The sequence below is a fragment of the Maniola jurtina genome, chromosome 4 (genome assembly GCF_905333055.1).
Source record: "Maniola jurtina chromosome 4, ilManJurt1.1, whole genome shotgun sequence".
NCBI classification, from domain to species: domain Eukaryota; kingdom Metazoa; phylum Arthropoda; class Insecta; order Lepidoptera; family Nymphalidae; genus Maniola; species Maniola jurtina.
In genome coordinates this window covers 7,835,408-7,863,129 of record NC_060032.1, presented here as the reverse complement: position 1 = coordinate 7,863,129, position 27,722 = coordinate 7,835,408, and the positions used below count along the sequence as shown (strand labels likewise).

At 34.7% G+C, this 27,722-nt stretch overlaps 1 protein-coding gene and 2 long non-coding RNA genes across 3 annotated transcripts in view; 1 reads left to right on the top strand and 2 right to left on the bottom strand.

The window, feature by feature from the left end:
• Nucleotides 1–571: 571 nt before the first annotated feature.
• LOC123864568 lies at nucleotides 572–27,567 on the bottom strand. The gene is made up of 3 exons (XR_006795812.1): nucleotides 27,556–27,567; nucleotides 10,103–10,107; nucleotides 572–714 (listed from the first exon to the last, which is right to left on the bottom strand). It is a non-coding gene; the product is annotated as an uncharacterized LOC123864568 (long non-coding RNA).
• The window catches only part of LOC123864566 (aquaporin AQPAe.a), a 55,440-nt gene continuing 28,308 nt past the window's right edge, over nucleotides 591–27,722 (top strand). Inside the window, exon 1 of the mRNA XM_045905118.1 lies at nucleotides 591–721. The gene's annotated coding sequence lies outside the window, so the exon portion shown is untranslated. The remainder of the gene's footprint in view (nucleotides 722–27,722) is intronic.
• Nucleotides 5,795–8,913, bottom strand: LOC123864569. Its single transcript, XR_006795813.1, has 3 exons — nucleotides 8,663–8,913; nucleotides 7,471–7,480; nucleotides 5,795–5,806 (listed from the first exon to the last, which is right to left on the bottom strand). It is a non-coding gene; the product is annotated as an uncharacterized LOC123864569 (long non-coding RNA).

The following is a 27,722-nucleotide window of genomic DNA, read 5'->3' as shown; positions in this document are numbered from 1 at the left end:
TTAATACCTACTAAAGCATCAATTTTATTATTTTTCCATAGTGTTTAGGTAAGAGCTAGGGTAGTTATTCTATACTAATACTAATAATATTATAAAGACAAAAGATTTGTTTGTTTGTAATATCGATTACATCGATCGAATCGAATCTAGATACTAAACCGATTTTAATCATTTTTTCACCATTAAAAAGCTACTTTATCCAGAAGTAACACAGACCATTTTAATGAAAAATTGTTCAGTGATCACCAAGGAATTACTATGTCTTACCGTACAAGAAATTATTATTTCGTACATCCATGGTGGCGTATAATCAAGGAACATTTATTGCGTATAATAAATACGTAGACAGTTATTTATCATACGATATAATATTATCACAAGTGCTGAGTAGCCACTTCAGAAATGAATACTAATCGCTATTCAACAATAGATGGCGCTTTTCGTTTATATTCCCGACGCACTACATAGATGTCGCTACATACCTAAGTATCATTAGTATTTCCGAGTACTATGTTTCCCGCCAAGAAATCGTCATCGAGGGCGGCGTGTTTAAATTAAGCAATCAAACGACATCAAAATCGCGTAGGTACCAGCCGGGTGTGAGTGAATTAGTTCGGAATAAAAGCGAAATAATAAAACACGAACTTTATTTCTTTTAGTGTAAAAAGTGATATCCATAAAGTAATATTAACATTTTACAGTAACATCACAAAGCTACCAGGTGAGTTAAATAAAATAAAAATAAAAATATATAACTTTTTTTTTTCATGTTAATTTTAGAAAAAAAAAGAAGAAAATAACACTTTTGGCTGTTTAAAAAATCTAGTAGTTCTTTCAAATTTACCGATAAAAACATCAAATATTAGACTTTATTCATTAAAAAATATATAAATGGATAAAAGCCCAAACTGCAATGGACTTGTTTTAGCAGAATTTTTGATAATCTAGATATTTTTGTTTTTATTTAAATGCAATTAAGTAAGCAAAAAGAAAAAAAAATTTTGTTTGATGATTACTTAGATAGTTGCATTCATTAAGGTCATAGAGATTTGCTAAAACAATTGATAATGATCGATAAGATAAGATAACAATTTTGTGATAATTCCTGCAATATTGTGTGCAACGGTTTGTTGCTGCTTTCACAAACTAGCACTTAAAGGGCTTAGCGGACTATTGTTTTAACCATGTCTTATTAAACATCAATTAAGTACTTAGATATAGGTACATTGAGTTAAATGTGTTAATTACGAAAGATCGTAGGGGGTTTCAGTTTTTATTTGTACCTTACATGGCTTGGTACCTATTTCTAAATTATTTAAGACTTAAGTAAGTAGGTATACCTGTTCATAGCCAGGTAGGTAGGTATTTGCAGTAAAAAAGTGTCTCCATCACAAAACATTCAATTTAAATATTCATTTGTTTATATTAACAACGAGTTCGAAATAAGGTATTACCCTTGTCATTCGTCACATCCACTATTTACCTATGTTGGCTCCCTAAACAGGAAATCGTAATTTAAATATTTACATTTGGTGTTAGCTCAGGACGCTAGGATATGGCAAAAACAAATAAACGGTAAATACTGGCGCAGAGGCAGCCAATCCAATCTACGCTGTATTATTTTAAATAAGTAGGAAATTAAGATCAGGATTTTTTGTACTTACCTACATAAATATTAGCGTTCAGGGATGTCGTTCTTTTTTGGTTTTTAGGGTTCCGTATCTCCAGCAAAAAAGGAACCCTTCGTTGTCTGTCTGTCAATCTATCGTGTCTGTCAAGACCCGTCAAGGGAATTAAAAGTCTATAAAAAATTAAAAAGTGTCATTTGTACGATGGTGTACGGAACCCGTCGTGTGCGAGATTTGTAATGAGTATATTTGTGTAGAATTTTTCATCTTACGAAGACTGTATTGTCACTTACCATCCGGTGAGATCGTGGTTAAACATAAATGCAATGGACATACAAGGATATATGAATAAGAATATTTTCCACTATCTAAATAGGTAGGTATAACATTGAGACGTGAAAATTACAAACGCATATAAAGCAAATTAAATATAAGCCATATTATGGACTAAGGTTTTTAGGGTTAAATGTAGTCAACAAGGAACCCTCATACTTTCGCCTCATCTGTCTGTCCATCCGTCGTCCGTCACGCGTCGGTCCATCTGCGGTTTATTTCAGAGACTTAGTACTAGAAAGTCTATCTCTTGACCTGCGGTATCGTTGGATAGGTCTTTCAAAAATTTAAGTTTATAAATCCTTTCTAGACTCATGGATCCGCTTGCGAAATAATATAAGTGTTAAAATGTGCTTATTTTTGATACAGTCTTTCGTCGTCGCCGTCCTCAGCTATATGGGTGTTTTTGGATAATAGCATGTATTCTATAAATGTAAGAAAAAGCTGGTTGAGTGACTGATCTATCAACGCACGGCTCAAACTACTGGACGGATCGAGTTGGGCATGCAGATAGCTATAATTATGACGTAAACATCCGCTAAAAAAAGGAATTTTGAAAATTCAACCCCTAAGGGGTCAAAAATATGGGTTTAAATTTATGTAGTCAACACGGACGAAGTCGCGGGCATTACCTTGTAAGTATTATAAAGTAATTAAAAGAAATACTATCACAGCTAGGTAGGCTTTACAAGTTAACGAGTAATAGTCGACCAACTTGTAAAACGTAGGTACTTGGAGTATTACATTGAAAATTACTTAGATGAAGTTGTTAGTTGTGTAAAACAGCTATTCTAAAGTTCTCATATTGTGACGGAGTGCAACTACGGAACCCTACACTGCGCGTGGCCCGACCCACACTTGACCGATTTTTTAAATGGGAATTCACACAAGAGTGTTAAACATACGAGTAAATGTCTCAAACAACTTGCTATTAACACAGGCCGCATTACCGGAAATAATTTCATGCCTTTTGAAGTTTAATTTGGGTTTCATAAAAACTTTGATAGTATCTTTGGGAGTAGTACTTACCTATCTATCTACTTATGTCAGTTTGTTGGTATATAATATAACTAGCTGACCTACCCCGGATTGTTAGACTCCTGTTCCCAGGTGGAGCAAATTCTAATACTAAAAAGTATTAAAAAAAATTACATATAAAGTAGGAGGCTGACCTATAAAAAACTTTTTGAAAGTCGAAGCTTTAAAGTAAAAAATACTTACCTATTTCTTACTAATCATACTGATAATAATATAATTAGTTTTGCGTGCGAGCGTGTAAGCTCGTCATACTAAGTGGTAGGTACTTACTTCATAACCGACCTTACCTATTTTGATAAAAATAATGCTAATTGTTTGCTTACGAGTTGCATACAGATATTTGTAAATACCTATTCAGATAGAGTAGATAATTAAATGTCCATTGATGAGTTAAGTAAAATTGCCACACCTCTTTTAGATAGGTAGATTCTTCATTGCATTCTATCTTCAGGCATTTTACTCACTGCATCTGATCTGAATCCGAGAACTCTCGATCCGAAGTACCTTCGTAACCGTACTTATAGTACTATGTATTTTTATGAGCGGTGTCTGGATCCAAATTTCATTTTATGATTTCGGAAAATCCCTCATACATATATGTAGTAGGTACCTACTACTGATTACCGCTACTTTGGATCGAGAATTCTCGGATTCGGATCGGATGCAATGCGAGTCCCTAACTCGTAGAGATCGTAGACATCCGTAGCTACAGCCGAGCCGTGAATATTGTGGCCTCAAATTGCAATCGGGATCAAATTTGACTTACTGAAGTCTTAAGGCTTGTTACGGATCAATATGTATGGTCTGTACGGACCGTACGCCTCAGTAATAATAATAATCCACGTCACAGTGATAGTAAAGCACTATTCTAACGCCTCTCTTCACGGTCACGCGTGTGTCCGCTCCAGAGATCCCCATACGCATTGCTCTGAAACCAGCCTATAAAGGTAGCCAAAGGCCATGCTTATTACGGTTGGGACTGGTTTGACATGGCTTAATATGTAATCCGCGCTAGATACTTGCAGTTGTGCGTGTTGAAAATGTAAGAGGTTTCAGGAGTTTCAGACGCGTACATAATATATGTATAACAATGGTTTATCTATATACCTACCTACATGCACGGTGTGGACAAGCTATTATGAATTTGCTTGATGCTTTGATCAATAAAGCGCTTACCTTTCAACGATATAACTATTATTTTTGACCTGTTAACGGAAACTTTTTTTTAACAAAGCTGTGAATGCGAACGTGGTGACTCACGGATTCTGATCTCGCCTATCGATTTTTAGAATGATTACGAATCAAGTTTTATTTATTCGAGGTTGCAACTCTAGCTCCTTTCCCATTATTTGGCAACTAATAATAGAAGCTATTAGACTGATTACATTAGCGAGGAGCATTCTTGCCTCTGGGCGCAGTATATGAGATATAAATGCAGAATATAGAACTAGGAAGACTCTAGTACACAAGTAAAGGTTAAACAGTCATGATTTATAAAACGATATAGGTATTCCTCGACCTCGTTGCTCTACCTCAGAAGTAAGGTGCCCGTAGTGCCCGACTATGGCATCATAAGCTATGTATGACAAGTGTGACGGAAGCACAATAGGGCGCGATTCATGATCATGAATAAATACTGAATGTCGGTGCTGCCGGAACGAATCGCCTCACGCGCACGGCTGCCTCACTGATTCTTTGTATATTACTATGTAGGTGAAATAATGGAACAAATTAGACATGTTGTGTAACAAACTTAAGTACGGCTTAAGATTTCCACCCGAAAAATTCGGCTTGCTTATAAATTAATTACCCAATATTAAGTCACTCGTTAGTAAGCAAATGCCATTTCTGAAATCCTTGATTTATTTTTATTATGATCGAAAAGCAGATAAGCAAATTTTGCGTGCTATCATCATAGTTTCTTACATAATTTCCAAAAACGAACTGTTCTCTTGATTATCCTACTTTAATATTATAAAAGCGAAAGTTTGTTATGTATGGATGGATGTTTGTTACTCTTTCACGCAAAAACTACTGGACGGATTTGGCTGAAATTTGGAATAGATATAGATTAACACGTAGACTACTTTTCATCTTCCAAAATCAATGAGTTCCCACGGAAGCTTTGAAAAAAACCACATGATGATCCACGCAGACAAAGTTACGGGTATCATCGTCACGTGAATGAAAGCTGTGATGTTTTTGTTAGTTTAATAATAGTAGAATCTGCCAATTCCAATACTCTAGCTGACATTGTTCATTATAGAACAAAATTAACATAATGACTCCAAATTGGAAAGGAACTCGGTAAAACGCGAGGGCAGAAAAAGCTGGCCGCATGCAATGTAATAAACGGTGGTGGTTAAATTATTTATTTATTAAGTAATAGAGCACATTAAAAATTCCGCATGCCACGAAACAACTTTGTATTTTAATGAAGCACTATACCTATATGTTTTGCCAGCGCGGCTTCATATATGCATAAAATTAAATCCTAATGTAAAAAATGTAAAGGTCCTAATTTTAAATTTAAACAAAGCAATTCTTAACCCCTGACCCAAAAAGAGGGGTGTTATAAGTTTGACATGTGTATCTGTGTACCTGTGCATCTGTCTGTGGCATCGTAGCTTCTAAACTAATAAACCGATTTTAATTTAGTTTTTTTTTGTTTGAAAGGTGGCTTGATCGAGAGTGTTCTTAGGTATAATCCAAGAAAATCGGTTCAGCCGTTTGAAAGTTATCAGCTATTTTCTAGTAGTCTGTAACCTTCACGTCTTGTCTGGGGTGCTATAAATTTTTAATTTACACTTGTTATTTACTACGTACCTAAGTACTGATTACTTAATCCCTTTGTGTTTGCAATGTGTGACCGTTTTTTACTATAATAATATGATAGGCAGCTGGACATAAGTAAACATAAAATATTTGTTTAACTTTATGGACAATGCAAACAAATATATACTTAGGTAGTTATATGTATACCTACCTACTAATAATACTACATATGACGTGTAAAAATATATAATTCAACGTAAAATCATAGTAAAATGCCTTGAAAATGTGTTGTTTTACACTAAGGTCCATTTCCACCGAATAGACCGGAGCAGAGGTGTATATCTAGCTGTATATTTTTGGCCAATCATTATTGATAGATAATAACTATATCTAGATGAAAAGGTAATTAAAAAAATATAACGAAATAAAAATTAAATATCAAAAAAGTGAGATCGCCAACAGTCAACGCTTTTGCATTTCGAGTTGCATATCCTTTACATGACGCGCTTTCTTTCTTTTTTAAAAGGATCATCTTTCGCTTAACTATAGAAGGATCGGGATCAAAAGATACTTAAGGGGAGGAGCCTGGGGCCTTTTTAGGAGTTTAGCATCTGTTTGCAATGCTAAAAAGACGTCTACAAACAAATACAACCTTTGACCTTTTCGTACCACAAAAGAAAAAAAAAGTGGCGTTAGATGAATAAATTACTTATAATAAATTAAGGCATTAGTCCACGGTAGAGCGCCGCCTTGAGCCGTGATAGGGAAATGCGGGTCAGATTTCCGCTGATATATTACCAGCACTAAATAATGGTAGAAACACATTTTTAACATGCCAACCCAATTTAAAAACGTCTCTGACATCATGTCAGAGGGTTTTCGTATATCAGGTCGTAAAAAAACATGCGAACTCATCCCACGCCACGGAACGAGTGATGGGCAAAATCATATCTTTGATATTTGAAAATGAGATGAAATTATTTATTTATGTATTTATTTAATGCCTACTAGATGATGCCCGTGACTTCGTTCTAGTGAATTTAGGTTTTTAAAAATCCCGTATCCCGGAATAACGTAGTCTATGTCAATCTCCTGAATGCAAGCTACCTCTGTACCAAGTACATAGATGCTCGCAACTTCTTCTTGTAGATTTAGTTTAAGTACCCGTCAAAATCGATTAAATGGATGGACGGTGAAAAGCTAGCAGACAGACAGATACGCTTTCGAAATTATGATATTAATATGGAAGTGGATAGTATGGATTTATTCATGTACCTACTAAAACATACAACAAACAGAAGTGCACGAAGGACAACTTAACCTCAGTACAGTATTTTGTATAGACAAAAACACGTACATTTATTTACCAACACTCAACCCAACGGGACGTCTGAAGCCATCTTGATGGCATGGTTGGCGATGGTGGCAGTAAACACACCATCGGATATGTCGCATGCAATACGTGTCAGATTCACTTTCTGACGTCGTTCGGTATTGACTGTAGTACAATTTCTACCAAAGATAACCAGAAATAATTGTCCACGATACACAAGACCTATGGTCAAGTCGCGTCAGGTAAACTAGGCACAGTAGGCATTCCAAATGTGTTTCTACCAATTACTGTTTCAACCTACCCCTAGCCACCTTGAAAACTGCATGCGCTACAAAATGGCGATGGAAAAGAAATGCGTTGTACCTATTTGTACCTACTTAAATGAAATTCAAAGAGCCACCTTGATTGAATTACAGGAATTACGGTGTACAATTGGTATTGTATAACATTTAATTTTGAAACCATCTAATTACATTAAAGCCGAGCCATTTAAGGTTTTCTTTGTACATTTGCCTTCCATTTATAAATTACATGATGGTGCCTAAATGTAAACGTGTTTTAACAAAGCGTGATACTTATCTACCTAACATTTCCATATCAGGTACATATATAGGTAGAACTGTTCCAAAATATAATTAGGTAGGTACTTACCTAGGTATATCGTATCAGGAAATAGAATAGCATTCTCAATAGTTTTATACCGCTATTGGTCCTGAACAGGTACCTACCCATAGGTTTTTATCACTAACATGCGATAAAAACCTATACTACCCGATGAAATTCCCACCATTAGGTATGTGATTAATTAAAGGGGGCACGACCCTCAGCAATGAGAATTACGAAAAAAAAGACCCGGAACATAGCAATCAAACAAACGCTACGGTCAAAACACAACCAGCTCTGAAACAATTTAGAACCTTTACCTAACTATAGTTTCCTAAATTCAAGAATAGGTACTTACGGAATCCAGAAATATGTAGTACAGGATCTCGTTTTAAAATCGGGCACTCAAACAGCAAACCGTTACATAAAAGCTTTCAAGAGCTTTTTTCTTGTCGCTCGGTGCTTAAAGAAATGCTCTTACCCAATTTTCTTTTGCTTTACTTCAAGCACAAAATATGTACCTTCCTATTTTGTGGTACAAGTGTGAACGTTGCATTGAAGATGCGGAAGTTCAAAAAACAATCTTATTCGTCAGAAGTTAATTTCCTGCTTTAAATGATAAATGGTGCCAATTTGCTACAATAAATGACTAAGAAATACTTATAAGAACGCAAAAGCAAATTGCCTTAGTTGCGTGGCAGTTCACGGAAAACAGTATGGTGTATTATTATAAAATTATCCTATGCAGATGGAATCATCTCGGTATCACATCATAATAAAAATATGTTATTCTATAGTACCTATACTATAACAGCTAAATTAACTTTGTTCGAGAAGATTTATGTCTCCAAAACGATTCAAACTTAAACTTTGTTTCCGCCAGAATTTAATTAGGTTTTACACTTTTACTTATACTCTATAACCTCTAAAATCTAAGTAATGCTTTATCGACTAAGAGTCAGCGCGTGTCAGACCTTCGTTATTTTTTAAAAGCTGAAAGTTTCTCTGCGTTTTGACCCCAACACAGGGTCTAGAACGATTAGCGACTACGAAGTTTGTACCATGGTGGCTTTGGGACACAAAAAGTAATAAAGGTGTAAAAAATCTTACTGCAAAGTATAAAGTCTAATTTTTTTATATTTTCTTCGGAATAGTGTTAGAAATCACGTCATGGATTGCCAGACACTATATCGTGGCAACACCCTGCCAAATTATTACATAAAATAGATTATTACATAAAAGATATATTTTATAAAAGGAGTAAAAGCAGAGTAAAATTGGAAACAAATGGACCGCCATTTGAAATAAATAGAGGCGTGAAACAAGGAGATCCTCTTCTCCAAAATATTTAATTAGAATCAATTTTCAGAACTCTACATTGGGAAAATTTGGGCATAAAAATAAAGGTTCCTCTCTAACACACTTAAGATTTGAAGATGACCTGTTCTAAATTATATAATATAATGTATAAAAATGAATGTATCTTACCAAACTTACTGTCGTAAAAAATACCGACATCGAATATTTTGAACAAATACAGTTTTCAGTACAACAACCTCTACGTATACTAAGCTCATCGGTTCAGTAAATATACCTATCACTGCCATCCATTGGTATAATAACATACTATTAATTTTCATTATATACTTAATATCAGCAGTACTAATACACTAATAAACACAAATATGCTGACCAGTTTTGGGTAAGGTCTGACGAAATCACAAACACAATCTTTATGATAAATTATTACACTTTTATTTCATATTTAAATTTATTAACTTTTACATTTGTGTCAAATAAATGTTGTTCCTCTTACGTTAGTATATTTTCGAATGTCGTAGTTTTAAAAACCACTCTTACAGGTAACCTCTCCACGTTTATTAGCCACTCCCCTTTTTATCTTATCGTTATCGGCCAATCCAAATTGTACAATGAATAAACTTAGTGACTAATATACAAATCATCAAGCTCGTTTAACAAATCGTCTAAGTAATAAAGATGTTTTCATCTTATATATTGATTACAAATATTATCCTTTATTATGTTACAATTCATCAACTAAAAACTATAAGAATTTTATATACAGTACGTTTATCGATCAGATGTTGAACAACTTCAGCCAATCAATGACGCCTTCTAATATGATGTTATGATTTGTTATGATTTGAGTGGCGCCAAATATTTAATCAGTAACTTGTACACGTTTATAGATAATTAATATGGGCCAAGCTTACAGCTCGGCCATCCTGTTTTAAGCGAGTCTCATCGCTTTTAAAAAAAAATTAAAACTTAAGTAACATGTAAACTTCACAACCAAAATGACAAATACTTAGTTCAACAAAACAAAAAAAAAATTAAGATAGTAATTAATTAAATTAATATTCTTGCTAACCTTAACTAGAAAGAATATACAGTTTTATTGTTACATTGGTATTGATTATGATTGCAACTTAATTTTAGAGCACTCGCAGCAACCCTTTCCATCCGATATAATTAGAAAATAGCAGACAAACTCAATTCAATTCCAAACTATTTACCCTCGCAACTTTACCTGCCAGTCTACAGTAGCACTCAAATTTAGCCTTTAATCTAAAATTCATTTTTCTGTTCTCTTCCGCTAATATTAAAATAAAAAGATGCAGACACTCTAAATTTATAAATAATTTTTCAAAAATCATAAAGATATCAAAAATTGCGAGACCAGTAGCAACTAAAGGAGGCCTCAATTTAATCAAAGAAGGTAGGTATATGCATAAAGTCCGAAGTATCAATTATAACTCACAAGCCAATATTTTACAGGAACACTCAATAGAGATTTGGGGATGAGCATGTAAAACTAATTACTAAAAACTACTTTAAAGGGTTTCAAGTATCTCAAAATAAATTGTTAAAAGTTCTGTTCCAACTAGACTCTCCTCCCCACTAAAGAATTATATAAGAAAACTGATGAACTATATTATATAAGTCAATTATACAAATTCAAAATATGTCTATTTGTTAGGAAAATACTATTAAAGTCCGTACATACACGCATCACTTTAAAGCTAAATCTCATAAATATGGTACACAAAACGAACATACCTATTATGCTACAATTACATAAAGCTAGGACTAATTATGGTATGAAAACTACCTAGCTCTACTACATAATGTACTTGCCGAAACTCATACTGGAGGAAAAATCTTTTACAAAGTTTAAAGTTTAATCAAACAGTGTCAAACACCATAGATATCTTAGCTAGATGTAGGTATAGTTTGTTAACGAATATAACGTGTTTTGACTTTTTATATTATTGTATAGTCACCATACCTTTAAAGATTATGTTTTCTTCTATATTTGTATTTAGAATCGGGAGCGATTCTTAATATGAATACGTGTAAGTGAACTTCTTGTCCTTTTGATAAAATAAACTCTTTAAACTTAAAGTTAATCGCCGCCAGTTCTCGATTTAAATCACAAAACATTTTCATACACTTTCAACGCAATAGTTTTACGCACATATTTTCTTCTTCCCTTCTTATTGGAAAATCGCGGATTCCGAGCCTTGGCGCGTCTCTCTTCTACCGGGATACATATATGATTGTCCTTATTTCCCTCCAGATCCAAATTTTTAATGACCCTTATCCTAGGGTCCACCTCCTTCCTCCTATAGGACTTTTTGTCCATATCCCGTAACCTCGGGGCTTACTTTTTCGTCCTTTCCTTCCTTGGGACTTTGTGTCCCTGACCCATACCTAGTTTTGGGTCATCCTTTCCCTCATTTGTTCATTTCCAACATCCTTGGATCCTGCAAACATAAAACACTTTGAGTAGACCGTTCATTTAATTTTGTTTCATAAGCATCCATCATAATACAATCCGACCTAAGAGAAGTAATTTTACTTGGTAACCTAAAAAACCTATTATCATTATTATAATTTAGTTTTCTCCAGTTCCGTACCCCTCGAAGGGTGCCTACGAGACCCTATTTTCTAAACCTCTGCTCTCCGTCCGTCTGTCCGTCTGCACGTGCGTCACGGCCTGAACCGTGAACGGCGTATCGTGAACCGTGATAGATAGAGAGTTGAAAGGAACGTGATTACGGATGTATGAAAATCCTATGCCTGGTTGCTTCCAATTCAAACTTTTTCTTTTAATGCAGATTACGCTTCCCATATTTCTTACAATTACCTATTGTTTTTTTTTTTTTCCTAGCAAAATCCACATTCTGAAGTACTAATGGACCAATGTTAAACAAACGCCAGGGTACAGTAGTTGCGTCACTTGTGCCTCTTAACCATATAATATCTACATGCAAAAAGAATCTTTGATTTATAATTTCACATGATACTTATATATTTTATTTTAGCCATAATATGCACCATATGGCGTACTTTGTCGTTTCGAGTAACATAAGCAGAACTACCAAATTCGACCCTGGGAACGACACAGTCGCGACTCGCCGCCGAATGATACCTATTAGTTTATCATTAATTCCTTTTCATAGAGAAAAGCGATATCAACATAATAGCAGGAAAAAAAATGAAATAAATATTCCGTTCGATACATCTCTATTCTCTACGACATCAAGATCTCTATCACAAGCTGATCGATCATAAAGATTAGAAGAAAGTAGGTACCTTATACATTATTTTATATGTTAACCGTAATGACCCGCATCTGTTCGATTTTCCTTTATTCGTTTCGTAAAAGATTCATCCTCGTACGTCCATCATCATCATCATCGTCATCTACATCGTCATCATCATAAGGTCACTGTTGAACATAAACCTTCCCTAGTAAGCACCACACGTACTGTCCTCAGCCTTCCTCATTCAACCCCTGGTTCCTATTGATACAAACCACTAAACCCCCCCCCCCCCCCCATCAAATGTGTACCTATCTACATCCATCCATCATACCCAAATGCCGTGCTGGTTGATGTGATGAGCGACAAAGTGTTAACCTCTTCAATACGTCATGGAACTGTAGGAATAGCCATGGAAGACCTCCAAACCGAACGTTGATATTTTGTGTAAGTGGTCCCACGAGTCAAAAAAAATATTCTTGTCCATAAAGGAACAAGCCACGATATAGATTCTTCTATCGGAACTTAAATATTCCAATCACTGCATGTATTCCAACTAATCAGTTTGCTACTGTATATTTGAAGTTGATAATAAATAAAAATGTTAGCTTAATTAAATTCCTATGATAATTCGATTTTTGGTGCATCAACCAGCTTCACCTATTATGTAAAATTAAATATATATATATTTTTTTTAAATTACCGGCTGTACATTTTAAACTAACCTAAGCAAAATATACTTTCTTACTAATAACTTAATCTTAAAAATTTTCAAGAGGATCCTTCCGCCTCAAATTAACTCAATGATAAAAATGAACAGGAAACTTTAAATGTTGTAAAATCCAGCCAATGCTTCGTACCTTGCCTTATTAATCCAATAGGTACTTCTTTGGATTTTGTCAAAACAAAATACTTTTACTTGTTGAGTGTATAATAAATAAATAATGTAATAAATCAATTAACTGTTAAAGCTAATAACTTTTACAGAAAGCGAACCTCATGATATCTCTTATGAGTTTTAAGCGTAAAATTACCACGCCGAAAACAAAACATGAGCTGACAGTATTCTTATTTGATATACGTAATCCAGTAATACTATATCTATCTACATAATTCGTAAATATGTATGTATAGTTTGTAAGTTACTATTTCACTTTATGCTGTTTCAATGCTTTAAGTTATTATTTTTATCTTTGTCTCATTTTTTTTAGTTTAGCCTCATTCTATTTTTAAACTTACTATTTCGCTATAATATTTACAAGTAACCTCATCGAAGACTACACGGTCTTCTGATAACCCAACAAGCATTTATCCAACAGCTATCGCTTTCACCCGAACGGAGGTTCCCTGAAATATACTGAGATAACAATACCTAGTTGACACATGGATGTACAAGAGCGGCAACAAGCTATGACCCCCTCTAGTCATAACTATATCTTTATGATTGTAACATTTCAAACAGTGAAAGTATGTATAAACGATTTCGTCCATAGGACATGCGCTCTAAAGAATGTTAATATAATTATCAGCAACTAAAAGCTTGAAGAAACTAATAGGTACAACTTGTCTTTGAAGTATGAAAATATGCACATTTATCAAGTATACCAGTTCATCAAACATTAAAGTACGCATTTATAAAATGATAACTCACTTATTAATCAAGATAACTACCTGTTTATCAAACCTACCCTACCAAATATAAATAACTACTCACCAAATGTAATACTTTATAACTTAAGTAAAAATATGAAACAAATGTGCATCAACCACATACATACACTCTTCAAATTCATCCATTTATCAAAATGTTATATAATATAACCATTCACCAAATCCATTATATACTTAGTTCATTAAATAGTTTAGTCAAACTTTACTCCACTTGCCACGATTGCAAATTTTCCAAAATAATCAGCCGCAAACATTGCAGCTCATCTCACTTGATAATGCATCCCTCCCTCAGAAAAACAGGCATTAGGAATGTCTTTCCAAGACGCGCGAGAGACAGCCACCGTGGCTTTTCGCGAGATTTAATCCAAATTGAACTAATGCCTAAATAAATGTTTTAATTAGAGGGCGATTGCTTTTGCAACCTCTAACCGTCCAATCAAACACCGAAAGTATTCAATAATCCGAGACGTAAATAAAACCCGTCAGAACACCGTATTTATAAAAAAAGAGACAAGAAAAAGATTCCTCCTCGCAATGAGATCGCGTGACATCCAACAAGTGAATTATCGACTTTATTACACAACTTATCCTCAACATGTTTTACATCATTTCCTACAATTGAAATCTTTCTATTTTAAATACCCTAACTACAACTTCATAATCCAACCAAAAATCACACTAGATTTATCCCTCGGTCCCACATCTTTAATGCTTTTTTTTTTTTTTTTCTGTTTCGGTAACTAGAACAAAAAAAAATATATATACTCATGTTATAAAACGTTGTCAAAGCTTTCCTGAACGCGCTAAATAAGCAAAAACATAAAATCAGGCGAAATGCCAGACCAGCCGAAAAACCTTCAATGCTTAATCAGCCTAAAAAAAAAATTATGATCAATATTCATATTATTATCATGAGATACTACCGGCGCTCCTAAGCGAAATTTATAAGGCACCGCATTTCGATTTTATCAAACAGACTGATCAATTTCGAGAGCACAACAAACGTGGTTTCCTGAGAGTTTCGTTAACTAAATGCATATCGAAACTGAACTATCGCGAAGCGAGTCAAGCGAGCGTGAATTTTTTTTTAAAATATATTTCTGGGATAATGTCATGCCACAAACGCGAGCGTAGTGCAAAGATATTTGCCTAAAATTTCTTTCGTACAACAAAGAAAATAGTATTTTGGTAGTAGGTACTTATTATCGCGCCCTGCCCTAAGGGCAGTACTGTAGGTATATTACCATTAAAAAAAAAACTTACTCTAATTTTAATAGAACATTTGCCAGGAATTTAACCCGCCAAGCGATGTTAATCCAATAAAAACAAAATCATATTGCATTTAAATGCGGCAGTACACAGTTAATTGCGTGAATACAGGTAAACAAAAAAAAACCCCGCTGCCCATATACTATACCTACCTACTACTCGTAGTACTCAAATTATTGTGCCAGTATTAAAAGTAAATTAGCTGTTATCTAGCGTGGTAGACTACGGCCTAAACCCTTCTCATTCTGTGAGGAGACACTTGTTGCTCAGTAGTGGACCGGCCATGGGTTGTTCATGGTGAGCTGTTATCAGCAAAGTTATGTTTAAAACTCAAACATTACGCGTTTCAAGTGGTAAAAATAGATAAATGAAAACATTTCTCCTCACTTTTGTAAAAAAAACACTTATTTATGCACCCCGTATTTAAAACTATCTGACTACCTACCTACCATAATTTTAAATTTAGTTAAAGAATAACCAGATAAGATAAACCTACTTTTACACCCATTTTAGGATTTATATTTCTCAAAATGCTCAATTTATTAACCCTGGTCACTATCACTTTATTACAACGGATCACCTTCATTTTTATCAATTAACATTTTATATCCCCAATCACTTAGTAACCATTACAAGTAGAGACGGATTATTTCACTGGCAGGCGTAAAACGAAAAGCTATTTCATGTAACTTTTTCTACCTTATCCCAAAGCGGTTTACAAAAAATAATAATTTCACAAAACAACATTCAAGATGCCCAATGAGTGCTGTGTGATAATATCGCGTCACTGTGTGCTAGAAAAAGGAAAACATCTATCTATACAATGAATGCAGCAAACGATTGAACCTAAATCCAGAAATTCACCTTCCGTAAAACAAAACCACTATGTGAAAATAAATCCCTATCGTAACTCTTAACCAAACTAATTCGGCACACGATTACAAGTGTGAAGATTGAAATACCACGTTCCGTGAGATATTCACCTGTGAAATCATTTAATGAGAAATAAAACCCCGGCAGGACATAGTAGATACATCCTGAAAACTATTTAAAAGTAACAATAACGCCCATCATTAAGTAAACCACACTTTTTATATTGTTTAACACTATGTTCACTATCTATTCCATTGTACCCACGATACAGGATAACCTAGTGCGGGTACCACCAGACACAGGAAAATTGTGCAAGACTGTATTTTGTAAATAAACATTTTTGTAATATAAGCCTTCTAAATACCTCAATGTTATTTAAACCACAATTTGAAGGTCGATCGCATTTGTATAACCAATATACAAGATGAATTATAAACATGTGGGTAATTCTAGGTATCATAACGTTATATAATTTCCATTCCAACTCGGAGCAAAGCTTTTTAACAAAATGATAACTAAATGTAGAACAAACAAAACGAAAACCCACACAAATAAAAAAAAAATTACCATTAATAGGTATCAATAAAAATAAAATCATGGAAAGATCCTACCCGTTTATCCAGAAATCCTTTGATGCCATGACTAGGTACTTTGATATATTGAGGCCCAAATATTGGCCTTGTGCTCCAAAATGTCTGTGGTCTACTAGACCTCCACTTCTTTCTCGTTCCTCTGTATATTTCCACTTGTTTCTCTGAGTCGTGAGCGTGACAAGAAAATATTATATTTTCTTGATGTCCCTCTTCTGACCTTTTGGGTAAGGTCTGACGAAATCACAAACACAATCTTTATGATAAATTATTACACTTTTATTTCATATTTAAATTTATTAACTTTTACATTTGTGTCAAATAAATGTTGTTCCTCTTACGTTAGTATATTTTCGAATGTCGTAGTTTTAAAAACCACTCTTACAGGTAACCTCTCCACGTTTATTAGCCACTCCCCTTTTTATCTTATCGTTATCGGCCAATCCAAATTGTACAATGAATAAACTTAGTGACTAATATACAAATCATCAAGCTCGTTTAACAAATCGTCTAAGTAATAAAGATGTTTTCATCTTATATATTGATTACAAATATTATCCTTTATTATGTTACAATTCATCAACTAAAAACTATAAGAATTTTATATACAGTACGTTTATCGATCAGATGTTGAACAACTTCAGCCAATCAATGACGCCTTCTAATATGATGTTATGATTTGTTATGATTTGAGTGGCGCCAAATATTTAATCAGTAACTTGTACACGTTTATAGATAATTAATATGGGCCAAGCTTACACCAGGTAAATCGATCTAAGTTATCACACTAATATTATAAAGGATAAAGTTTGTATGTGTGTGTGTGTGTGTGTGTGTGTGTATGTTTGTTACTCCTTCACGCAAAAACTACTGGACGGATTGGGCTGAAATTTAGAATGGAGATAGATTATACCCTGGATTAGCACATAGGCTACTTTTTATCCCGGAAAATCAAAGAGTTCCCACGGGAATTTTCAAAAATCTACATCCGCGCGAACGAAGTCGCGGGCATCGGCTAGTTATACATAAAAGTAGGTGAAGTTTGAACCTGTCAAGCGTTATGCGTCACGTCATGTGGGCTTCAGAAAAGCTCGTTGAAATCTAATACTTAACCACAATTAAGTAAGTGATCAATATCAGGGGTTTTTGCCTTAGTCAGCCACGGAAATTGCAACAGACTCATTTTATTTTGAGAAATAATAAATATTCCACCTCGACTTTTACTTTATGAGGAAAAATGTTTGTGTAAAGAAGTATGCATACTTACCTGCCTAATTAATGAAATATGTAAATTGTAAATGTACATTTTTTCTACGACTACGATACGGATATTTAGGTAGATATTTTATAAACTGTTTGCAAAATTGTAAATATAAAATGTTTTATAATAATAATTAATATTTTCAAGGTCGGAAAGTATATACCTATCCATGTTTAAGTATACTTTTTTTATTCTGGTATCGGAATAAAAAAGTATTCTTAAATTATATGGGTGTGTATAACTTGTATAAGTTAGCTCTTGACTGTGATCTCACCTGGTGGTAAGTGATGACTGATGATGCAGTCTGAGATGGAAGCGACATGACCGGTTTCTACGCGGTATCGTATCGAAACGCTAAATCGCTTGACGGCACGCTTTACCGGCAGGGTGGTAGGTAACTAGCCACGGCCGAAGCTTTCTACTAGATCAAACTAGAGACAAAATTTGAAATTATAAATTCCCAAATTACCCCTGCCGGGAATCAAACCCGGGACATCCCTGGTCCCTCTTATGAGCCCACAGCACTCACCAATGCGCCAGAGAGACAGACCATCATTTTAATTTAACTACCTTCAACTTCAATAAAAAAAAATTAATATTCTTCTCATGTCTAAATTCAAATCAATAATTAAAAAAAAGAATCTGACACTAGTGAAGGTTCATTCATTATCTGGGTAGTTACAGCTAGTTGAAAACATATTATGCCTATTTAATTTCATTAACATTAGCATAGCCATAAAGCCTTAAATAGTGCTTCTAACCTTGACACAGGGAAAGGAACCAGTTCTAGCCGTAACTACCTATCTGCTGCAAAAAACAGATGTGTATCTGTATAACGATTGAATCATGAATCAATTTAAATACGAAATCGTCGGTCTGTCTGTCTGTCGGTTACCTTCTCAGTTCTCATGGCCTATCCGTTTAAACGATTTAGATAACTTGCACCCCGAGCACGCACATACTTAACTGTTACTTTTCATCCCGGAAAACAAAGAGTTTCCATGGGATTAAAAAAATATGTATATGAATCCATGTGTACAAAGAATGCAGGACTCATCTAGTTTTGTGTAACGATATATAAAATATAAACCAAGATCTCCCAGGCAAGATAATTTATTTGCTTGATTGTTAGCTACAAATCAGATAGAGTAGGTTACCTACGTATTGTTATTCGTAGCTTAAAACCAACAACCTTTATGTACTAGATAGGTCACTCCGACCGAAAATCGTGTTTTATGAAGCTGTTGAAATTAGGTCATCAAATTATAAACAAAAGTGGGTTGCAGCTTGCTGCCCGCAATAAATTTTGTTCCAAATGACTCGTCTAGTACATAGGACATAGAGGTCGTTGCTTGAAACCATTAGACGACTTTTTTGTGCGGTATCTAGAAGCAGCATGGGTAGGAGTTAAATACAAAGTTAGGTACCTATGTATCTCACCGTAATTTGTCAGTTGTTTTTTATTAAGATTATTATCGTACGATTTTGTGTTACTCATTTATTTAAGTACCTACCTACCTACTTAGTCTTAACTAAAACTGTGTAAGTTTAGCTAGCTGCTTAGAAATTTCCAAATCACCCCAGTGGGCAATGGAACACTAAAACAAAAAGTTATCTAATACTTAAGAAACATTTAAAATATTATGTAAGTATGCAAAAAATCTTAGTCGGACAAAAATATGCAGCTAGTCTTCTTGATACAAATCCGTGCGAGCTTGATTTCTATAAAAATGTATTAATTAATTAGCATTACCTGCTTAATCAGATTAAATTCTGAGTCAGAGTTTCTTAATTCTAGCAACGTTTATGGAAATTGAAGCTGACGTCACTGAGAACATTTTATTTTATTGTTAGAACTACACTTTTGTACCTTTGTTATTATCTATTGTATTATTCGTTATAACTTAAGTCTGAGGTTTGACCTCTATTTATGTACTTAGTACCTACCTCCTAAGTAGGTAGTAGGTAACTGTAATATTTAAAACTCGTTAGAGATATATTGCGACTATAGCGAAGCCCTATCCAAAGTGTCAAAGTAGGTACTTTTCAAGCGTTTTATTCATCTGCAAGTACTTTTCACTACTTCAGAATGCCCATCAGTGAAAAGAACCAGCAAGAAACTCAGTGGTTGCTCTTTTCAAAGATTTGATTTACAATATTTTGCCTGTAAAAGTGATTGCGGCCCTGCGCCTTGCTGAAGAGAGATATTTTTGTAACTGACTTTTGGCGCGAAAACTAAGCCAGCCATCCTTGATCGCACTGTATACCTATTTAGTCGGCTGCGGCACGCAGTTCGCTATAAATCCGGGTGGAGAAAATTTTCTAGACTCTTTGCATAACTGCACATAGAGAAAAGAGAGTTAAAAAAAATAGCTATTAGTAAATATTTCTTATTAAGTAAGTATATAAATATGTAGGTCATTGACAAGAACATTAAACAACAATTTGCTTATGTATTAGTACTAAGTAGCTACCTAATAAATCCTACAGTACGACTACTGAAATTACGGTAAAAAGTAGGTATCTTATCTGGTATGTGCCAAACAAACACTGAGATCAGTATGTCATGATAACCCGCTTAATGCAATTATTTGCCTTTATAAGATACACTTCAGAAGGTAAAGTAGGTAGGTACTCCTAGGTTGTTACTTAACTAAGTACTTAAACCTACTCGTATACCTACCTACAGACTCGATAATATAATGTAGCATATAAGATACATATACATACATACTTATTTCTGACTTAACTCAATCACAAGCTAGGTAAATCCCAAACTCTAATATTTACATGAAAAGTAACGTTTGTGTGTTCATCCGATTGAATTGTATGTTTGTACAGTTGCTGTTAGAATTTGCGTGAAGGTTTCTGCGCTGTCACCAATTTCACAAAAAGTAATGATTATTTTAAACGCTCGCTCGGGACACGCAACAGACTGACCCTAAGAAAAAATCAAGTTTCAGCCTTTGCATAAAATGATCTTAGAAATGTTTCGTTCCGATCATCTCTAACGTAAACTGTGCATTTCATAAATGAAACACAAACATGACAGCGTGTATTCTATTACCGAGTTTATATCGCTCTTGAACCATTTACATAATAATGATTCATTTTTTACGCGCCTACTAGATAGAACTATAATTGGAGTGACTACCTACCTACATTAAACTACCTCTATCTCTGTAAAACGTTCAACAACAAAAAACCATTAAAGGTACAATAGCCCTACTCTTTTTAACATCCGTTATTAGAGCAAGAGATTTGAAAGGTTTTTTAGGGTTCCGTACTTGAAAAGTGCAAATATAATTAAACCCTATTGTTAAGCCTCCGCTGTCCGTACTCCGTACTCACCCTCCGTACGTCTGTATGTCAGCGGGATATAGAATAGGTATCATGATCTGAATAGGTAGAGGAAAATACGGATTTTTCTTGTAATTTTAAATAAAAAAAATAACCTTAATAAGCTAAGCTGATTCCTAGTTCTATGGGTAGAGAGTTGTCTCAGAGTAAGTAGTTATTTAAATATGTATTTCAATTGCGGATTTCAAAATAGCCGCCATCCAAATTAAAAAAAGTCCTATCTATTTAGTATTATATCTTAGACGACCGTACGGAACTTCTCGTGGGCAAGTCCGACTCAAACTTGACCGATTTTTTTCATTAAATCACCTCGTCATGCGGACACGCACCCCGCGGGCCGTAGCCACATGGCTGTCTGTACCTTCTCAATTCTCGGTATACAATTACGTTTCACATCAAACCACGAGCGCTTGATGCGATGCTAATATATCCACTCGATTCTCCATTACGACCAAAAAATAGAGATAATTACACGATGCCCGTGCCAGTGGTTTTTTCCCCGAAGCAAGTTTCGGCGTTTTGTGGACCATTGTATTGTTCCAAGTACCTACTTACTCAATTAGATACAATCCCGTCAGAATGTATCATGATTCATATTCATAACACTTATTTAATAAATAATCGGTCATTTTTTTTAACAACACACACGCCAACACGCAAATGCACTTTTATAAATAAAAATGCTCTTTCCTGTTATGTTTTACTTCGAGATTTTGTTCATCAATTTCTGTCTGGATCATGCAGTTTCAAGGCTATGGTAAAATTATATCATTTGGGCTGATTTTGAACGACAAAATTCACTAAACAATTTGTAGTCTTATTCAAATAAATATTTGTAACTGCTGGAATGGTTGCAGGTAAGTATAGGTTGTATTGTGGCCCAGAACGAAATCGAAGCATCCCGACTCCCGAGTCCAGAGTGCTTTTGTAAAGCGCGATACCAGAAGCTCGAAGCAGAATTCGAGGAGTACCTTAATGTAGGGGCAACAAAGTGAAGGGATAGGACAGGAAGCGGAGGGATAGCATGGAACTGTAAAACTACTTTTGATTATTTTTAGTGGCCCGTACCTCAAAAGGAAAAAAGGCACCCTTATAAGATGATTTTGTTGTCTGTCTGCCTGTTTGTCTACCTGATTGTCTGTCTGTCTGTCGTTTCTGTCAAGAAATCTATAGGGTACCTACTACCTACGTCTCGTTGACATGGAATCATGAAAATTGGCAGGTAGGTAGGTCTTATAGCACAAACAAAGAAAATCCAAAAACCGTTAATTTATGCTTACTTTACAAAAAAAAAAAAAAATTCAGTTCCGCACGATTATTTTGACCGGATAAGACTTCTGACTGAAACAAATCCATTATATCCTTAGACGAAATAAGGACTTTTGTATCTCTCGGCTGATTGAAAATGTGTAGAGAAAATTTCAAGAAATACAGCCAAAAAATAGTTGAATATAACAGTATGATTGTAGGTACCTATTTTAAATGGAACAAGACCTAATCATTACCTACCGAAGAACAAGGTCACAAATGATGCATGACGAACGAATGTCTTTTTCCTAAAATATTTACTTACTCACATAATTAAAAACTTTTAATAGGTAATTAATATAATAAAGTAGGTACCTACTTTATTCTAATTATTGTTATTAGTATGCATTGAGTATTCTCTACGTATTATTAGTAGGTATCTGCGTAACTATTTACCCTGTGATTATTACGACATAGGTAATAAATCATTAGCAAGCGTCCATGTCATACCTAATACCTAATTATTCAGCTAAAAATACTAAATATTACCCGCATCGATAAGTCTTATCAATGCGGGTTCAAATCCAATCAGTTCCACAACGGACCTAGTGTAGTGTGTAGAGTAGTTCTATAGTAGGTAGGTGACCATGATCAACCCATTTCAGCCCCACTACGTACTGAGTACGGGTCTCCTCTCAGAATGAGAAGGGTTAAGGCCATAGTCTGCCACGCTGGCCCAATGCGGATTGGCAGACTTCACACACCTTTGAGAACATGGAGAACTCTCAGGCATGCAGGTTTCCTCACGATGTTTTCCTTCACCGTTAAAGCAAGTGATATTTAAAATTGCTCTTAAAACGTACATAACTGAAAAGTTAGTGGTGCGTGCCCGGGATCAAACTCTTTCTAACCACTAGGCTATCACAGCTTTTTTAGGTAGGTAGGTATTTATGTTCAAATCTATCATCATTATTTTGAGAACGGCTCGACTGATTTGGCAACATTTTTATGTTAGGGTTCGTAATTATCAGGACAAGGTTTAGTATAACTAACAATTTTTGGAAAATCTTCATTTAGTAAATTGCACTCGTGCGAAACCTAGACAAGTCACTAGTATATACATACTAACAATTATACATAACCGTGAAATAGGTAGGTATACTTACTTAATAAATAATTATTGTCAATAAAAAACTTTCATTTGCAAAATGATGTTTCTCAGATGTTAGATGTGCGTGTCGGCAGAAGGTTAGACTTTGAAGACATTTCGTGTCACCGCGTACCAGTTCCTTGTTTCAACCTAAAGGTCTTCCGAGACGGTCAAGCGCCTTGACGCCAAGCACGTAGTTTTGTTTTGCTTGATCAAGCAGCTTGATGCGCCCGCCAAGCAGCTTGAGCCAGCAAACGGCACTATTCTCATTCCCCGAACACTGTTTGAATTTCGCTTGCGAACGCACTGTCAAGCACGTAAATGCTTGACTCAAGCAAAAATCTACGTCCTTGACCGTCTCGGAAGCCCTTTATAAGTATCTAGGTAAGTATTTTCTACCCAGTGGAATCAACCGAGACAAAAGTTACTTAATAGAGCAATTTCTAATGTGCAAATTCATTAGGATTCCGTACTTCAAAAGGAAAAAAGGAAGCCTTATCTGTCTGTCTGTCTGTCTGTCCATCAGTCCATCTATCCATCTGCCATCTGTCCGTCTGTCTGTTCGTCTGTCGTGTCTCTCATCACTCATGAAAACCCATAGGGTAGGTACTTCCCGTTGACCTAGAATCATGTTTGGCAAAACTATAAGACTATGGGAAGGTAGGTAGGTCTTATAGCACAAGTAAAAGAAATAATCCGAAAACCGTGAATTTGTGGTAGCATCACAAAAAATAAATTCATGAACAAATAATTTAGTATTTTTAATTTTCAAAGTAAGATAACAATACCAAGTCGGGTATTATAATATGAAAGGGCTTTACTTTTTTATTCTAATACAGATTTTTAGTCATCGTGCAAAATGTCGAAAATATACCCGAGTGCGGAACTTCGGTGTGCGAGTCTGACTCGCACTTGGCTGGGTTTTTTTTATATTAGGTATTATAATGAGCAGTAGGTAAGAGGCATGACGGTCATGGATTCCTATCTCGAGCGAACCTTATAAGTTAAATAAAAATACAAGGACAAATTTTACCTTAGTCCATAAAATATTTGGCTACTTGCATATATTAATTCCATTGTTCCATAACTTCCTTGGATACCGAAATATGAAAAATAGCTGCATATTGAAAGTAATTTAGAATACCAAATGTAGCATACCATAGAAAGGAAGTGGAAAGCCATGCTGAAATAACTTTTACGAAGCAGATTTATTCAGTTTTAATCACCTGGGTAATCACTTATAAAACGTATACCTACATTATTCAGTTTGGTTCAACCTACTCCCTCATTTGCTAAACAGAACTTACATAAGTACCTATCTACTTACGAAAAGAACTTAAGATCAACGAAAAAAGACGAAGTCTACGAAACTTAGTCTTATTCCCGTCTAGACCAATATTTTCCGGAAAAATTCAGAGCTTGAAGAGTACAGTTTGTGTTCGCAGCGTGCTGAAGTTTTAATTAATAAAAGTGGGAGTGTTGAAGCTATTACGGGCACTCCCGTAATATTTGCTAATATCTACGTCAAATCGGAAAGCAAATTAGACATGAAATATACCATTCTACTTGTGGCGACGGGCGCGCCTTACCCGAGGGAAGTCGGCTATTACCTTATTGCCAGTACAGCTGTCCATTACTTACCGTGCCGAATAGACCTGAGAATTGCAGCAATTCGCTAAACGGCTAACACCAATAATCCTGTTGTCAACTTCTCTCGGCCTACTGCTTTTTTAGGGTTCCGTAGTAAAACTAAAACTCCTTATGATTTCATACAGTCCGTCTGTGTGTCTATCTTTCTGTGTATTTTAAAAATAGGCTATAAGGACCGGTAGAGTCTAAAGTTGAAATTAAGTACAGTTATACAACACTGTTACAAGGCGTATTAAAATTGAAAACAAAAAATATTTTCAGCCTAACTCCTGAAAAAGAAAACAGAGAGTCGAAAAAATATTTGGGTTTCCCACTTGAGTGATACCTCGTTAAATACGTAAGTATTATAAAATTATCATTAGATATAATTTAGACAGTTTTTCGAAAAACTACCATTTCAGAAGTAATGACTGCCAAAGTTTTTAACAATTAGCATGGCTACAAAAAGTACAAAACCCTACCTTGTGTTCTAACACGAACTTGACCAATTTTTGTAGGCTACCTATATAAACGGCTCAATCATGATTGATTGAAATCATATTGTTGTCGACAACCCACCAGGAACCGGACGAAAGACTACATTTTTAGGGTTCCGTAGCAAAACAAGGAATCCTTATAGATTCGTCTAGCCCGTCTAGAACCGTCACGTAACGTGTAACTAACAATATTTTGACCAATGATCGCTATTCTTTATGGATATTTTGAAGCACGATTTAAATTTTTTAAACTGCATTTGTGTTAAGTATCAAATTCTGATCAAGCTGATTTTTTTAAGAAAAGATACCTGTAGAAACCTACTTGGCTAGAAGAATCCAGAAACAAAAACTTATAATAGTAAAACTACAATAATATTTCTGGAAAATATTTACTACCACGGAAGTGGTGCTTACTACAATGACAGGCGACAGCGGCACGCGATAATTACATGTATTTCTATTATAAATGGAAAATGTTTCTAGACTTTGCCATGCCTCCATGCAAATATAGGTGCAGGATAATTAGTAATTATACTAAGCCAGGAACGTGACAAGATTTACCTACTTGTACATACTACATATTTGTGGCTTTACGCAAACAATTCTACCCATAACGATTTCTATAAACATTTAATCCTTTTAGTCTACTATCTGAATTTTCTAAACCTAAAGTGCCTGAAAGTTTCAAGTAACATGAATAAAATAATATGTTCTACAGGCAATTTTGACGACATCATTGATCAGCAGGGCCTTTAATGCTTACCTTCAAATATTTTTAAGAAAATTGATAGCGATATTTTCAGTTTCATAAATTAGGCAGATAAGTACCCATTCTGGGCACAGAACTGTGACGCTGACTGACTTTTGAAAAATGATAATTAATCTTCAAAACGTTAAAAAATTAAAGCTGTCCTATATATCATTTGCTCGTGTCTGTTAACTAGTTAATTATGTTAATTTAAGTAGACATGTACATCGAAACATAAAAAGATAAATCCTGACTCACTGTCTGACTCATCAAAAGCCAGCCCAAATCTTAAAGAACCTAGAAAGCTAAAATTTTGCACAAAATTCCCTTTATAGTACCTATAGATAAGGAATAATTTAGATATGTTAACATAAGGGTACAAAAATGCTCACCAAAATGATTTTTAGACCCTAAGACTAAGCACCAAGTAAAATATGTTAATATAATATATAAGTTAAATTGTGGTGTTTCTTACAATTAACACTCAACTGCTGGCACACGAGGAGATGATATCAGAATTCTTACCTTCAACACCATATCCAGTGAGCTATTGAGACTCATTCTATGAATATAATAATAAATTATATATTTCATGAATTCGATGAAGCACAAGACTAGTATTGTAGGAAATATTTATCACCGTATTCTGTATTCCTAGGAACCTATAACTATGCAGCATTTTTTGTTTAAATAAGGCGAGAAACTATTATGATTTCACAATCGTTTTCTTATAATCCGTATTTGCAAATAAGGTCATCACGCTCATTATAGAGTTGCGAAGGCTGTTGTGGAAAAATTATGGTTATCGTCCCTAAGGGCGGATTTCTTTAGTATCATTGAAATCCCCTAGAGCGTTGCATGGGCATTCGTTCGTTGCAACAGCATTTACGGTCCTATTGCTAAATAACTATATGTTTATTAAGGTGATTGTGATTGTTTTATTAATGCGGGCGCGGCTCTAACTTTCTCCAAGGTGCGTACCTATCAGAACCTATTTATTATTCTTAGCTTACATACTTATATCAAGATAAAACAAAGTTCCAAATTGACCCCGTCGAGTCTAAAACACGGGACCTCGTAAGAATATAAGATTACAGCGCTCACTTAGCCTATTAAAAAACATAATATTATCATATTGTAAAATATTA